The sequence below is a fragment of the Staurois parvus genome, unplaced genomic scaffold, assembly GCF_062004578.1.
Source record: "Staurois parvus isolate SC_StPar_1 unplaced genomic scaffold, SC_StPar_1.0 ptg000709l, whole genome shotgun sequence".
Taxonomy (NCBI): Eukaryota; Metazoa; Chordata; class Amphibia; order Anura; family Ranidae; genus Staurois; species Staurois parvus.
The window spans coordinates 1,071,898-1,088,552 of record NW_028318505.1 but is presented as its reverse complement, the minus strand read 5'-3'; the positions used below and the strand labels follow the sequence as shown (position 1 = coordinate 1,088,552).

Below are 16,655 nucleotides of genomic sequence, written 5' to 3'. Positions count from 1 at the left end.
AGGGGGCACTCTTTATGTCCGGAGGAAAATAAATTTAATCTCCAAATATAGAAAGGTTTATTTTGCCTTCCTCTGGATCAGCTGTGAGTATAGGATTATAGCTTTTTTTCTATGGTTGAACTGGATGGACTTTTGTCTTTTTTCAGCCAGACTATGTAACTTTATTGTATTCTTTTATTTTCTATTCTGTTTGATTCTATTCTTGTTTTCGAATTCAATTTTGATTCAAATTGCAGGTGTAATTTTGTTTTATTATTTCAGATTCGTTTAACTTCATTACGGTTGTAATTCAGAAATTCGGATACCTCTGAATAACTAAAATTTCGTCCGAATTATCGATTCGAAACAAAATGAACCGCACATATTTACTTTAAAATAATCCCGGTTCGTCCAGCGTGAGAATGTGCTGCCTATATGATTTCCTTTTGGTGCTGAAATGCTTTGTGGTGCTGGAGATCATTCTTGCTGTAGGTATTTCGTTGTCATGTAATAAAATGCTAATGTCTGCTCTTTGGGTGACAGCTGTGAGATTGAAGGCATTATAAATATTCCTCTCGCTCCGTTTCTAGCTCGGGTATTAACAGCTGGGCATCCAGCTCAGGAACAGATTTTGGCAAGAGCGGCCGAGCGCTTGGCATGTCTCTTGCAGTGGATGGCAGAGCGGAGTTTCTTAAGGGTCAGTGACTGCCGCTGCCGCTCTATACATCTGTTTCCAATGCCGACCAATTACTCTGCTTCAAGGCATTTTAAAGGGGAACTCTGGCCATAATAAATTACAGCTATGATGCAGTCTGTCACCAGCATTAAAGAGTAACTCCACTTTTTGTTGAGAGAAAACTCTTCTGGGTGATCTATGTCAGGGCTTGAAATTTCCACTTACCTGCTTGCCAATGGCGAGTGGAAATTATAGTGGGGGCGAGTGTGTCCCCCAGGGCTGTCTTGCTGAGCAGGCTCGGAGCTCAGGCCGCATCTGTCATTGGCACTGGGAGCCGTCAGACTGCTCAATAGCTGAGCGCAGTGAAAGCAAAGCAAGGAGTGTGTGCTGTGCTCTCTGCCTCCCCCTAGAGTGCAGTACCTGGATCTCTGAGTGAACAACGAAGTACTGCAACTTTTTATGGGGAGGGGGGGGGTGTACCTGTACATGTTTGTGTGTGTGTGTGTACGTGTTTGTGTATGCATGTACAATTGTACGTGTATGTATGTACATGTGTCTGTGCATGTGTATTTCTGTGTATGTACATGTGCCTGTGTGTGTATAAGTGTCTGTATGTGTGTGTGTGTGTGTGTGTACATGTGTCTCTGTGCGTGTGTGTATGTGTGTACAGGTGTCTGTTTGTGTGTGTTTGATGGTGGGAGTAACTGTAAGGCCTGGCTAGTAGCTCAGGACTTGACATTTTAAGCCCTGAGATTCTATGTACATTGCAAGAATGTTCACACACTTTGTTGCAGATTCCTACCTTTTGTTATTCTGAAGAAATAGTTGTTTGCTTGTCTGTGTCCATGTGCAGAGTGACTTTGTATGGGAGTGATTTTATAATTATCAATCAGCTGCTGCATCTGCAGGGTTCTAAGGAAAGTGGCAGGGTCTGCATTCTTTTAGATGCGTTTTCCCTTTGGGAGTATCTCACCAAAAATGAAATTTTTGTTGCAGGGGATGCCTAAAGCTGACTTGTATCTTAGCGCAGACATCTGGGAAAATCAGTGAGCCAATCAAACAAGCAGGAAATTACATACAGTATATTGCCAAATGTATTGGGTCGCTGGCCATTACAAGCACATGTACTTTAATGGCCCCCCAGTCTTAGTCCGTAGGGTTCAATACTGAGTTGGCCCCGCCCTTTGCAGCTATAACAGCTTCATCTCTTCTGGGAAGGCTGTCCACAAGGTTTAGGAGGATGTCTATGGGAAGGTTGGACCATTCTTCCAGAAGCACATTTGTCAGGTCAGGCACTGATGTCGGGGGAGGAGGCCTGGCTCACAGTCTCCACTCTAATTCATCCCAGAGGTGTTCTATGGGGTTGAGGTCAGGACTCTGTGCAGGCCAGTCAGGTTCCTCCACCCCAAACTGGCTCCTCCATGTCTTCATGGACCTTGCTTTGTGCACTGGTGTGCAGTCATGTTGGAACAGGAAGGGGCCATCCCCAAACTCTTCCCACAAAGTTGGGAGCATGAAATTGTCCAAAATGTCTTGGTATGCTGATACCTTAAGAGTTCCCTTCACTGGAACTAGGGGGCCAAGCCCAACCCCTGAAAAACAACCCCACACCATAATCCCCCCTCCACCAAACTTTACACTTGGCACAATGCAGTCAGTCAAGTACCATTCTCCTGGCAACCACCAAACTCAGACACGTCCATCGGATTGCCAGACAGAGAAGCGTGATTGGTCACTCCAGAGAACACGTCTCCACTGCCAGTGGCGGCGTGCTTTACACCTCGGCATCAGATGCTTTGCATTGCATTTGGTGATGTAAGGCTTGGATGCAGACAGTCGGCAACTTCTGTGCGCTTCAGCATGCGCTGACCCCGCTGTCGTGACGTGGCCTACCACTTGGTGGCTGAGTTGCTGTTGTTCCCAGTTGCTTCCACTTTGTTATAATCCCACTAACAGTTGAGCGTGGAATATTTAGCAGCCAGGAAATGTCACGGATGGACTTATTGCACAGGTGACCACCTATCACGGGACCACGCTTGGAGTCACTGAGCTCCTGAGAGCGACCCATTCTTTCACCAATGTTTGTAGAAGCAGTCTGCATGCCTAGGGGCTGATTTTATACCTATCTAAACTCCAATACCAAAATAAACACCAAATATTGTTTTACCACAAAATGCAATATGTGTTACCTATAAATTCACCCACGTGGTACACAACCCCTGGTCGCCAAGAAATCACTTCCTCCGCAGGAAGCCCAGAAATGAACCATTGCTCAGCATTCAAATGTAATTATAAGTCCTCAGGCTTATGATGTCCGTAGGTGAGTTCTTATTTCTTGGATCTCTAAGTGCTCAATTCCTATATCTTCACATTTATTTATTTCAGGTACTTGTATAGCGCCGTCAATTTACGCAGCACCTTACATATCTATTGTACATTCACATCAGTCCCTAACCCTCAAGGGGCGTACAATCTAAGGTCCCTAACTCACATTCATACATACACATACTAGGGACAATTTAGACAGGAGCCAATTCACCTACCAGCATGTCTTTGGAGTGTGGGAGGAAACCCACGCAAGCACAGGGAGAACATGCAAACTCCATGCAGGAGGCGCTATGATCGGGAATTGAACCCATGATCCATTTACTGCAAGGCGGACGTGCTAACCACTAAGCCACTGTGCCTCCCCTTATTGATGACATCCTCAAAAACGTCACCTAGTGCCACCATGTTATATCCTTACTCTTACCCTCTAATCAAAAATAGTTTGATTTGTAAAGGGAGATCAATCCTATGAATTTCTCCTTCAACGTTCCTCCTCGTATATGAGAAATGACCCTCCGAAAAACGAGATTCATATAGTGTAGTAATGTAACCACTTCCTGTCCGGTCCATGGACATAATCGGCTGGACGGGAGCAGTGCAGGAGTGGGTGGCCGTTTGCATTTACAGCCTGTGCGCGCTCCCTGGGAGCGTGCAGCACCACGATCCAGTGCCCGCTGTGTCCGGAGGACAACAATCGCTGAACGGGACCTCTGTGTGAGGTCCAGATCATGTGATCACTGATTGGCCAATCAGTGATCACATGAAGAGTAGTAAGGAAGATGTCACTTCTGACATCATTGCTTACTACTAGTTCCTATATTGTAAGCTCCAAGGATCAGGGCCCTCCTAACCCTCTTGGATTGAACTGTATTGTTGCTGTATTGTCTCCCGTTATATTGTAAAGCGCTGAGCAAACTGTTGGCGCCATATAAATCCTGTATAATAATAATAGTGAAATCTGTGAATGATCAGAGGTCACATGGCCCAATGCTATTCACAACATCCTTGTACCATGTGACAAGCTGTGACCAATCACAGCTCTCACAGTATTTCTCAATGGCTGCAAGAATGCAGCCAGAGAGAAGGAGAAATGATTGCTTTTACAGCCTTTATGGGTGTAAAAGCAATGTGTTATAAAAAAAAAAAAAATCTTCATCACCCTTCACAAGTAGTACAGTGTCACTATGGTGACACTGTACTGCTAGGGTGACAGAATGTTAAAAATAAAACATAAATAATAATAAAAAAATTAAAATAAAAATTTAGAAAAATTATATTTTTTGGTTATAAACTAATTTGGGTTATTATTATATATATATATATATATAATTATTTTTTTTTTTAATTATTTTTTTTACTAAAAAGATAACTGAATAAATTTTGGCCAAGATTAATGAAGAAAGATTATTTATTTGCTAAATGTTATAAGAAATAAATTTTTTTCAAAATGTTTTGACTTTTTCATTTATATAGCAAAAAAAATAAAAATCCCAGTGGTGAATAAATACCACCAAAATAAATTTTCATCTGTCTCAAAACAAATGATAAAAAATTAATATGGGTACAGTGTTGCATGACCGTGCAATTGTCAGCGCTGAAAGCTGAAATATGGCCTGGACAGGAAGGGGGTGAAAATGTCCGGACTTGAAGTGGTTAAACAAATGGACATCATATAGTGCCACTCCATGCACCCTAAACCCGAGCCAGTGACCACCAGTCTATGTGGAACAATAAGGAGACCCACCACCGCACGGCTCATGCAGAACTGCATATGAATAAAGCCTTGAATAGATAAACTCTTTGCGACAATTCAAACCATCATTGCTCCTGACAATTCCTCTATGCCGGTATGTAAATCAAAGCGTAATAGGCAATCATCCTGTAGCAAACCAAACAATTGAAGTTAATGAATGTAAAAAGCGCTTACAAGTAAAAAGATGTATAGCCGCCATCCCACTGCTATCAATCAAATTTTGTGAGAAGGGCCAAGTCAATGGACACATACAAGGTGGCTTGGGAGCGAGCCCGCATGAGTGCTTCCTATGGGGGCACTCACCGAAGAGAAGGAGCGCCTGCTTGGACCCCAGAAGAGAAGGATCAGGTCTGCTCTGTGCAAAACCATTACACGGAGCAGGTAAGTATGACCTGTTTGTTTTTTTAAAAAAGGGAACCTTTAATGTTACTTTAAAGATTAAATAAATATTTTTTTATTGATTTTCGACATTCGTTTTTTTTTTTTTTAAAGGGAACCATTTAGAGGATAAATACAGAGGCTGCAATTGTAGAGAGGGTTTCTTAAGGTTCATTTTCTGGGATATCTTTAAAGGCTAAGTTCATCTTTTTTTTTTTCCTAAATCCCAGCTCCCCTATGTACCAATATACCATTAATAGTGGTGCACTGAAATGAAAAGTGTGGACCAAAACTAAAAATTTAGGATGCACTTGGCCAAAAAACGAAATGGACAGTTTCTTAACCTCCTTGGCGGTATTCCCGAGTGTAGCTCGGGGTAAACTTTCAATACCAAGAGCGGTAACCCCAAGCTACACTCAGGCTTACCCTGCGGCGCTGCTCAGGGAGTCCCGGCAACACTTACCTTGTCCTTCGCTCCCGCAATGTGTCCCCTGCAGTGTCCCCGGCCATCTCCTCCGGCCGGCATCCGGCTTCCGTGTTTCGGTCCCTGTGACGTCGGGATGCACGGGCGCCGGAACCGGCGGCAAATTTGAAATTTTTAAAAAATGTCTTTTTTTTTTTTTTTAAATGATTATTATATAGTAAAACATTGCTGTTTCAATGCATTTCACATACATTTTGTCCCGAGTGCTTTGTCCTGCCTGCATTTTGACTGTTCTTTCTGTCTGGAAACTTAGAAAAGTCCATGGCGTCCAAAAAGCGTCCCTTTATGTCAAAAGCGGTTTTAGACCGGCTAGAGAACAGCGATAGTAAATCAGAACCACTTGCAGAATTGAGTGATAATGATTCGTGGGGGAAATTCGTCATCAGACACTGAAAACTATTTTGCGACTTTGCTCAGCGATGTGCGAATTTGCCTCTGTATTTCAAATTTCAGTGTTTTTGGTTTGATTATATAATTGAATTAAATATATTATTATTTATTAAATTATAATTTATGATTTCGTGTTTCAAGTTTTATCATACCCGGGATGTTTAATAGACTCTTGTTCGGACAGATTTCAGGGAGTTATTCCTAAAAATTACAGCCTACGGAAATAATCATACCGCCAAGGAGGTTAAAAAAACAATTTTATTTATATATAATGTGTGTATGTATGTGTGTGTATATATATATATATATGTATGTGTGTGTGTGTGTGTACAGTGGGGCAAAAAAGTATTTAGTCAGCCACCAATTGTGCAAGTTCTCCCACTTACAAAGATGAGAGAGGCCTGTAATTGGCATCATAGGTAGACCTCAACTATGAGAGACAAAATGAGAAAACAAATCCAGACAATCACATTGGCTGAGTTGGAAAGAATTTATTTGCAAATAATGGTGGAAAATAAGTATTTGGTCAATATGAAAAGTTCATCTCAATACTTTGTTATATATCCTTTGTTGGCAATGACAGAGGTCAAACGTTTCCTGTAAGTCTTCACAAGGTTGGCACACACTGTCACTGGTATGTTGGCCCATCCTCCATGCAGATCTCCTCTAGAGCAGTGATGTTTTGGGGCTGTCGCTGGGCAACACGGACTTTCAACTCCCTCCAAAGGTTTTCAATGGGGTTGAGATCTGGAGACTGGCTAGGCCACTCCAGGACCTTGAAATGCTTCTTACGAAGCCACTCCTTCCTTGCCCGGGCCGTATGTTTGGGATCATTGTCATGTTGGAAGACCCAGCCACGTTTCATCTTCAATGCCCTTGCTGATGGAAGGAGGTTTGCACTCAAAATCTCACGATACATGGCCCCATTCATTCTGTCCTGTACATGGATCAGTCGTCCTGGTCCCTTTGCCAAGAAACAGCCCCAAAGCATGATGTTGCCACCCCCATGCTTCACAGTAGGTATGGTGTTCTTTGGATGCAACTCAGTTTTCTCTCTTCTCCAAACACGACGAGTTGTGTTTCTACCAAACAGTTCTATTTTGGTTTCATCTTACCATATGACATTCTCCCAATCCTCTTCTGGATCATCCAAATGCTCTCTAGCAAACTTCAGACGGGCCCGGACATGTACTGGCTTAAGCAGGAGGACACGTCTGGCACTGCAGGATCTGAGTCCCTGGCGGCGTAGTGTGTTACTGATGGTAGCCTTTGTTACGTTGGTCCCAGCTCTCTGCAGGTCATTTACTAGGTCCCCCCGTGTGGTCCTGGGATTTTTGCTCACCGTTCTTGTGATCATTTTGACCCCACGGGCTGAGATCTTGCATGGAACCCCAGATCGAGGGAGATTATCAGTGGTCTTGTATGTCTTCCATTTTCTAATTATTGCTCCCACAGTTGATTTGTTCACACCAAGCTGCTTGCCTATTGCAGATTCAGTCTTCCCAGCCTGGTGCAGGTCTACCATTTTGTTTCTGGTGTCCTTCGACAGCTCTTTGGTCTTCACCATAGTGGAGTTTGGAGTGTGACTGTTTGAGGTTGTGGACAGGTGTCTTTTATACTGATAACAAGTTCAAACAGGTGCCATTGATACAGGTAATGAGTGCAGGACAGAGGAGCCTCTTAAAGAAGAAGGTACAGGTCTGTGAGAGCCAGAAATCTTGCTTGTTTGTAGGTGACCAAATACTTATTTTCCACCATAATGTGCAAATAAATTCTTTCCAAATCAGCCAATGTGATTGTCTGGATTTGTTTTCTCATTTTGTCTCTCATAGTTGAGGTCTACCTATGATGCCAATTACAGGCCTCTCTCATCTTTTTAAGTGGGAGAACTTGCACAATTGGTGGCTGACTAAATACTTTTTTGCCCCACTGTATATATGTATGTATGTGTATATATATTGTGGCAGTGCAGTATCCTGCCACGGTGGAAATCACAGTGGTGACCCAGGATTCCCAACCATACAGGTTGAGGGGCTCCAGGCAGATCTCATAATGCAGAGGAACTGGTTTATCAGTTTCTTCTTTGGTTTGTAAAGCCTGTTTTGGGACCTGTAGCCTGGAGATTTGGGAGGGATGAAATCTCCAATCCTGGGCTCATATTTTGGGAGCAGCCAGCGTGCTGATTGCACAGGTGTGTGCAGGCCTTTTAGGGGAGGCCAGGCCATGATTCTGAGCTCCACCCCGGCAGACAGGAGGGCTCCGCCCCGGCAGACAGGAGTCAGGAGGGCTCCGCCCCGGCAGACAGGAGTCAGGAGGGCTCCGCCCCGGCAGACAGGAGTCAGGAGGGCTCCGCCCCGGCAGACAGGAGTCAGGAGGGCTCCGCCCCGGCAGACAGGAGACAGGAGGGCTCCGCCCCGGCAGACAGGAGACAGGAGGGCTCCACCCCGGCAGACAGGAGACAGGAGGGCTCCACCCCGGCAGACAGGAGTCAGGAGGGCTCCACCCCGGCAGGCAGGAGGTCACTGCCTTGGAGTCAGGTGGGCTTCACCAGGAGAGGTGGAAGCCAAACTAGCTGTGCGCTAGAAGTTTGCTGTGTGTGCAAAAACGAACCTTTTGGAAGGAGTCTGCAGGAGACAGACATAGAGTGGTATCCCTGAGAGAGCCAGAAGGCTGAGTATTGTTTGATTTGTGGGATGGTGGAAACCCCTGCGCGGGAAACCTTTATGCTACAGGACTTTCATTTAAATAAAAGTGGGCTAAAAAGGCCCTGAAAAATAAGCGAGTTTCTGTGTGCGTTAACAAAGCTCTACCACTTTGAAGCGAGTTCCCACATATGGTGGAGGATGCAGTGGGCAGAATTGGAGATCCCTGCAAAAGAAGTAAGTTCATCAGTTATATGAACTGTGTTTATGTGCAAGGGACAGCACAATTTGTGTGTGCAGGTGAGGAGAACCTGCCTTGAAAAGACAGTACTTCATTTCTTTGATGCTGGACTGTGAAAAAGTGTTGTGAAGTGACTGTGAAGATGGGGCGGTCAAAGCAAAGAAAAGAAGAAAGATTTGCGGAAATGAGAGACAGAGCCCTATGGCTGGAGGGGTTGTTATCCCCAGAACGAGCCCCATACATGGATGAACAGAGTTTGCCAAAGTGGGAAGTGCATGTTGTTGCTGCTGGCAACACTGGTGAAAGGAGACCAGCTATGAATATGCAGAGTCCTAAGCTGGAAAAAGGCTGCAATGTGGGGAGCCTGGACAAGACACGCTGGTATGAACGATGCTTGCGATGCAGGGAGTGGGGGCACGCTGTCTCCAAATGCCCTTTGTCCCAGCCTCCATTGCAAAGTTGCATATCAAAGCAAGGGACTGCAACTGTGTTTGGCAAGCCGGCTCTGAGTGCAAGGAAGGAGAGACAGGCTGACCACAAGTTTGAGAGGAGTGTGGTTGCTCGTAGCAATAGCTGCAATGTAAAGTCTACGGTGAAAGGTGCTGAGTTCTGGGCCTCTGATTACATGCAACCCATGCTGCCTACAGAGGAGGTTGGGGACTTCCTTGAAAACTTTGAAAAAGGTGCTACACAGAGAAAATGGCCTAGTGACCGGTGGCCAAAGTTGCTGCAAACCTTATTACCAAGGGAGTTCCGGTCGATTTACCATTTGATGGATTGGGACCAGGATGACTACTGCACCTTTTAAAGAGGAAATCCTTCTTCAAGGGGAAGTTCGGCGTGTCATGGCTGGCCAGCAATGCTCCAGGTTGGGAGAGGTGTCACTGGAAGGCCAAGAGATCAGAAAACCAGAGAAATGCAAGGTTTCGTGTTACGGCCACTTAGGTGAAGTGGTCAGCCCTGAACAGAGGGCACAACAGTCTGCATCTTACATGAGGTATAGCCAACTGCCTTTTGAGAGCGAGTCTACTGTTACCCCTAGCAACAGGGATCTTGTGTTACCTGCAGGGGGTGTAAGTTGGTTTGGAATGGCTGCTGTGTTGCCCCGTGACCACATGGGGAAGTCAGCCTGTGGAGAAACCACAGAGGAGAGACTACGCACTCAAGTGAAGGCTATGACACCTGCTTCAGGAAATGGTAAGACTGATTCAGTTTGTGGGACTGAGCCCAAGGAAGTGAGAGTGTGTCCTTCAGGGAGTTCCACAATACAGATGGACATGGACTGGCTGCTGTGTGCTACCCTGAGTAGTGGGGAGGCACAGGGAACAGCCCAACGATTAGCAGGACTAAATATGGAAAAGGACATGGGGACTCTGCAGGTGCCTGCTATAATCCAGCAGATGGCTGGTGAAGTTAGACTAGGGGTGACCAAAACTGTCCTGGCACCGTGTTCCCTAGTGATAGGTGCTGCAGAGATGCCCAGGGAAACCTCCCAGGAGCCCGCAGTGACAGAGCAGAGGATTTCCCAGGTCAGCTATGGAGCTGCTAAAACTGAATATAGTGTCCCTTTTAAAGAGAGAGAGTGCTGTGAGGTATGGCTCACAGGCTGCTCAGCTGGGTAATAGCCAGGGATTACCTGCAAAAACCACAGTCATGTCTATATGCAATGAGAATGCTGATGGTCATGCCGACAAAAGTGTTACTGTTGGTAAATGTAATGTTATGGTTGGTGATGGGCTAGCACAGCTCACTAAGGATAACAGTGTTGATGTGAATATGAGTACAAGTATGTTGCCCTTGGCAACAGTATCCAAGGCTGCAAAGGTGTCCATGGAAACTTCCTGGGAGCTCTGTGTGTTGGAGCCAGAGGTTGCTTGGGACAACTATGGTGCTGCTCTGGACAAGAGAGTACTTGAACCAAATGATAAGTTAAATGCTCATGATAATGGGTTAACTGAGGCTGTCAGTACTGACAATACAATGTATGATGGTGATAATGGGTTAACTGAGTCTGTCAGTACTGACAATACAATGTATGATGGTGATAATTGGTTAACTGAGTCTGTCAGTACTGACAATACAATGTATGATGGTGATAATGGGTTAACTGAGTCTGTCAGTACTGACAATACAATGTATGATGGTGATAATGGGTTAACTGAGTCTGTCAGTACTGACAATACAATGTATGATGGTGATAATGGGTTAACTGAGGCTGTCAGTACTGACAATACAATGTATGATCGTGATAATGGGTTAACTGAGTCTGTCAGTACTGACAATACAATGTATGATGGTGATAATGGGTTAACTGAGTCTGTCAGTACTGACAATACAATGTATGATGGTGATAATGGGTTAACTGAGGCTGTCAGTACTGACAATATGTATGGACGTGTTCCTGAGTTGAATGAAGCGCCATCAGAGTACGGTGGTGAGGGTGTGGTATTGCAACCTGTTGAGGTTAAAAATTTAGTGCCACAGTTTTGTTTGGACAAAAGTGATATGTGATGTGTCTGCTGAGCCACTCTGTCCTGTGTCTCCTCCTGCAGTTGATGGAGTACTGCGTAGTACCTCTGATTGGAGCACCGAGAAAGACTGGGACAGATGGGCTGAAAACCTGTTGGCTTTGTTGAATGGGACCTCTGCTTCCAACAGTGGAGTGGACATGACTTCTGCTGTGCTAAATGGAGGGCCTGCAGAGCAGCTTATAGACAAGGGCACACTTGCTGTTGCTGCAGATGGTCTCCCTCCCAATATGGACGGGCCAAGTGAGATTGAGCACATAGCAGAGATCGTGCCCACAAACCAGGATCCAATGGTGTGGGAATGAATAGTGTGATTCCAAATGAGCCAGTGTTGGTGGAAGTGTCAGATGGCACAAATCAAGTGATTGGGGTCAGTAAACCAAATGTGGAATTATGTGATGACGGTTGGGTGTCAGGACAGTTGCTGGAAGAGGTTCATGTGCCAGTGGAGCTGGTGGATAGCGACGTTGCCATGGGAGACAACCACTCCACGCTGTGCACTTGGTCTCCAGACACTGCCCTGCCAAACATTGAAATTAATTCTGACAAAGGTGTGGATGTTTCTGACCATGAGGAAAAATGCAAGACCCTTGTAAATGTTGATGATGATGAAAAGTGCGAGGCACTGGTAAATGTTGATCATTTAGTTTCTGTGGGTGACCATAAACCTAATGATGGACCTGAAGGCCAAGTGGACATGTGTGCTGATAACCCTGAAACATGTGATGTGGTGGGTAATGATGTGGTAGAAACAGCTGAGCTAAAAGCTGCAGTTGAATTAGGCCCCCTACAGGTTCAGGAGGGTGCTCTGGGAAGAGAAACTTTAAATGGCATATCTGCCCTGAAGGAAAACTTTAAGGAAGTGGATTATTTAAAGAGGTCCTCTGACATAAAAATATCTGAAGTGCAAGACAGGTGGGCTGTCCTTCAGAAGGAGAGTAGGACATTGCTGTCGTCTGAGAATGTCAGTGACCAAAGGAAGCATGCAGTGTACGGGGGGAAACAAACAGAGCTAGGTTTTGTCAGTAAGAAGATGCCTGTACATAGAATGCAGAGAGAGACTAAGGTAACCCCAATAAAAGAACCCACACTTTTTGTGTTTAAAAGCGTGACCCCTTCAAAGGTAAAGGGAAACCGGCGGTTGAGAGTGCAGCGTAGCTTTAAAATTATCAGACACCTAAAGCTCAGGCGTCAACCTCAGCCTCAGAAAGGTCCTAAGTTTTGGAAGTTCCTTAATGGGAAGGTGACTTGGGTGGCCCCAAGGAAAATAGAGAGGCAACGCTTTTGGAAGCGTACCCGTAAAAAGGCACAGTGTCTTTATAGAGCCCAAGTCCGTGTAGTAGGAGAACACAGGGAAAGTCGCCTCATAAGGCAGGAAGGAACGTTTCCCTTTGAAAGCAATGTCAGTCAGGAATGGGCTCATATGAGGGAAAGCTGGCACAGAGGTGCCAAATTAAAGAGTTTGGGCTTGTGTGTTCTGCCCCCTATGGGATCAAAACAAAGGGGGGGGGATATGTGGCAGTGTGGTATCCTGCCACGGTGGAAATCACAGTGGTGACCCAGGATTCCCAACCATACAGGTTGAGGGGCTCCAGGCAGATCTCATAATGCAGAGGGAACTGGTTTATCAGTTTCTTCTTTGGTTTGTAAAGCCTGTTTTGGGACCTGTAGCCTGGAGATTTCTTAGAGATTTGGGAGGGATGAAATCTCCAATCCTGGGCCCATATTTTGGGAGCAGCCAGCGTGCTGATTGCACAGGTGTGTGCAGGCCTTTTAGGGGAGGCCAGGCCATGATTCTGGGCTCCGCCCCGGCAGACAGGAGTCAGGAGGGCTCCGCCCCGGCAGACAGGAGTCAGGAGGGCTCCACCCCGGCAGACAGGAGTCAGGAGGGCTCCACCCCGGCAGGCAGGAGGTCACTGCCTTGGAGTCAGGTGGGCTTCACCAGGAGAGGTGGAAGCCAAACTAGCTGTGTGCTAGAAGTTTGCTGTGTGTGCAAAAACGAACCTTTTGGAAGGAGTCTGCAGGAGACAGACATAGAGTGGTATCCCTGAGAGAGCCAGAAGGCTGAGTATTGTTTGATTTGTGTGATGGTGGAAACCCCTGCGTGGGAAACCTTTATGCTACAGGACTTTCATTTAAATAAAAGTGGGCTAAAAAGGCCCTGAAAAATAAGCGAGTTTCTGTGTGCGTTAACAAAGCTCTACCACTTTGAAGCGAGTTCCCACAATATATATATATATATATATATATATATATATATATATATATATATTTGTATTATATTCAACTTTTTCATTAATATCATGAATATGAATTTTAAAAATAACAATCCAGTAAAATAACTTTTATTGGAAGTAACTCCCAAACATTAGACAGAAAATAAAATGAAATATATACAGTTGCAAGAAAAAGTATGTGAACCCCTTGGGATTACGTGGAGTTTTGCATGAATTGGGCAATGGCTTCCTCCGTGGTGTCCTCCCATGTACTCCATTCTTGTTTAATGTTTTCCTTATTGTAGATGTGTCAACAAAAATGTTAGCATGTGCCAGAGATTTCTGTAGGTCTTTAGCTGACACTCTGGGATTCTTCTTTACCTCATGCAGCATTCTGCGCTGTGCTCTTGCAGTCATTTTTACAGGACGACCACGCCTAGGGAGAGTAGCAACAGTGCTAAACTTTCTCTATTTGTAGACAGTCTGTCTTACCGTGGACACATGAACATCAAGGCTTTTGGAGATACTTTTGTAACCCTTTCCAGCTTCATGCAAGTCAACAATTCTTGATCGTAGGTATTCTGAGAGCTCTTTTCTGCGAGGCATGGTTCACATCAGACAGTGCTTCTTGAAACCAGTAAGCCCAAAACAGGTGTGTGTTTTTTTTAAGGGCAGGACAGCTGTCAACAACACATCCAATATCATCACACTGATTGGAGTCAAGGTTGGCTCACTCCTGGCTCCAATTATCTCTGGGAGAAGTCATTAAGCTAGGGCCTCACATACTTTTTCCTCCCTGCACTGTGAATGTTTACATGTTATGTGCAATTAAATCATGGCAACATCTAATGTTTGTGTAGTATTATGTTCAGCAGACTGTGTTCTTCTATTGTTGTGACTTAGATGACGTTCAGAGCACATTTTATGCCCAATTCATGCAAAACTCCACGTAATCCCAAGGGGTTCACATACTTTTTCTTGCAACTGTATAAAACTAAACAACTTAAATAGAGGCGTTTTTTGCATTGAAGTCAATGGAACACGGTTTTGGATTGAAGTCATTTATCACTATCAGCACTTTTTTTTTTTTCCTCTTTTGGCAAAATGCAGATTTTCAGGGCCGATATATCTGTGCATCATTAACCAATAATGTACCTCTGTTGCAGAAAAATAAAAGCTTTGTTTGATTTTTAGAACAAAGCCTTACCTTTTTAGCCTCTGCTGAGTTCCATGGAAAACTTCATAACTTCCTGGTATGAATATATGGGATGTGAAAACCAGTAAGACACAGGATGCAGTTCACCAGCTGACCCTTTTTTTTTTTTTTTTTTTTTTTTTCCTTCCTAAATTCTAGCTCCCCTATGTACCAATATACCATTAATAATGGTGCACCAAAATTAAAATTCAGCATAAAAACTGGAACTGAAAATTCAGGATGCACTTGGCCGAAAACCAAAAACGAAATGGATAGTTTTTAAAAAAATATATATTTTTCATACATAATTGTATTGTATTTGCCTTTTTAAATAATATCATACATTTAAATGAACATTAATAATAATAAAAAAAAAAAAAAATCCAGATTTTTAGAACAAGACCTTACCTTATCCCCAGAAAAATGTGATCTCAGCCTTTAAGGATATCACAGAATATGAACCTTTAAAAACCTCTCTGCTATGGCAGCCTCTGTATATATCTTCTGAATGGTTCCCTTTAAAAAAAGAAAATTGTCTGCAATCAACAAAAAATATTTTTCCGAAAACCGAAATGGACAGTTTTTTTTTAAATATATTTTTCCTACATAATTGTATTTGACTTTTTAAATAATATCATAGATTTAAATGAACATGAATTAAAAAAAAAAATCCATTAACGTCAAATAACTTTTATCAAATGTAATACACAAACATTGGACAGAAAATCAAATTAAATACATATAAAATTAAATAGCTTAAATAAAGGTGATTTTGCAGTGAAGTCAATGGGACTCAATTTTGCAGTGAAGTCAATGGGGGGCGTTTTTGCATTGAAGTCAATGGATGGTGTTTTTGCATTGATGTCAAGTATCATGATCAGCAAAACAACCCTATTTTTCGCTAATTTTTGGGGCTAAACATTTTTGGGGTCAATATATATCTGTGCATCACTAGCCATTAATATACCTCTGTTGCAGAAAAATTAAAAGCTTTCTTTGATTTTTAGAACAAGATCTTACCTTAGCCCCAGAAAAAAAAAAGTGATTTTCGCCTTTAAGGATATCCCAGAATACGAACCTTAAAAAAAAAACCTCTCTGCAATGGCAGCCTCTGTATTTATCCTCTGAATGGTTCCCTTTTAAAAAAAGAAAATTGTCTGCAATCAACAAAAACTATTTTTACAAAAACAGAAATGAACAGTTTTTAAAAAAATATATTTTTCATACATGATTGTATTGTATTTGACTTTTTAAATAATATTATAAATTTAAATGAACATGAATTAAAAAAACAAACAACGTCAAATAACTTTTATCGAATGTAATACACAAACATTGGACAGAAAATCAAATTAAATACATATAAAATTAAATAACTTAAGTAGAGGCGTCTTTGCATTGATGTCAATAGGAGGTGATTTTGCATTGAAGTCAGTGGGGAGCATTTTTGCATTGATGTCAATGGGGGGCGTTTTTGCATTGACGTAAATACGGGGTGATTTACCATTGAATTTATTGGGACTCCGTTTTGCTTTGAAGTCAATGGGGGGACGTTTTTGCATTGAAGTCAATGGGGGGCTTTTTTGCATTGAAGACAAGTATCATTATTGGCAAAATAACTCTGTTTTCGGCTGATAATTTTTGGGGACGATTTATATATCTGTGCATCACTAACCAATAATGTACCTCTGTACATTACAAAAATTAAAAACTTTTTTTTGATTTTTAGAACAAGGCCTTACCTTAGCCCCAGGAAAAAAAGTGATCTTAGCTTTTAAGGATATCACAGAATATGAACCTTAAAAACCTCTCTGCAATTGCAGCCTCTGTATTTATCCTCTGAAT

At 43.3% G+C, this 16,655-nt stretch overlaps 2 protein-coding genes across 3 annotated transcripts in view; one reads left to right on the top strand and one right to left on the bottom strand.

The window, feature by feature from the left end:
• The window catches only part of EFCAB7 (EF-hand calcium binding domain 7), a 125,375-nt gene extending 124,379 nt beyond the window's left edge, over positions 1-996 (bottom strand). Inside the window, exon 1 of the mRNA XM_089653383.1 lies at positions 881-996. The gene's annotated coding sequence lies outside the window, so the exon portion shown is untranslated. The remainder of the gene's footprint in view (positions 1-880) is intronic.
• Positions 1-16,655, top strand: part of ITGB3BP (integrin subunit beta 3 binding protein) — a 72,656-nt gene that overhangs the window by 8,842 nt on the left and 47,159 nt on the right. The window lies entirely within an intron of this gene.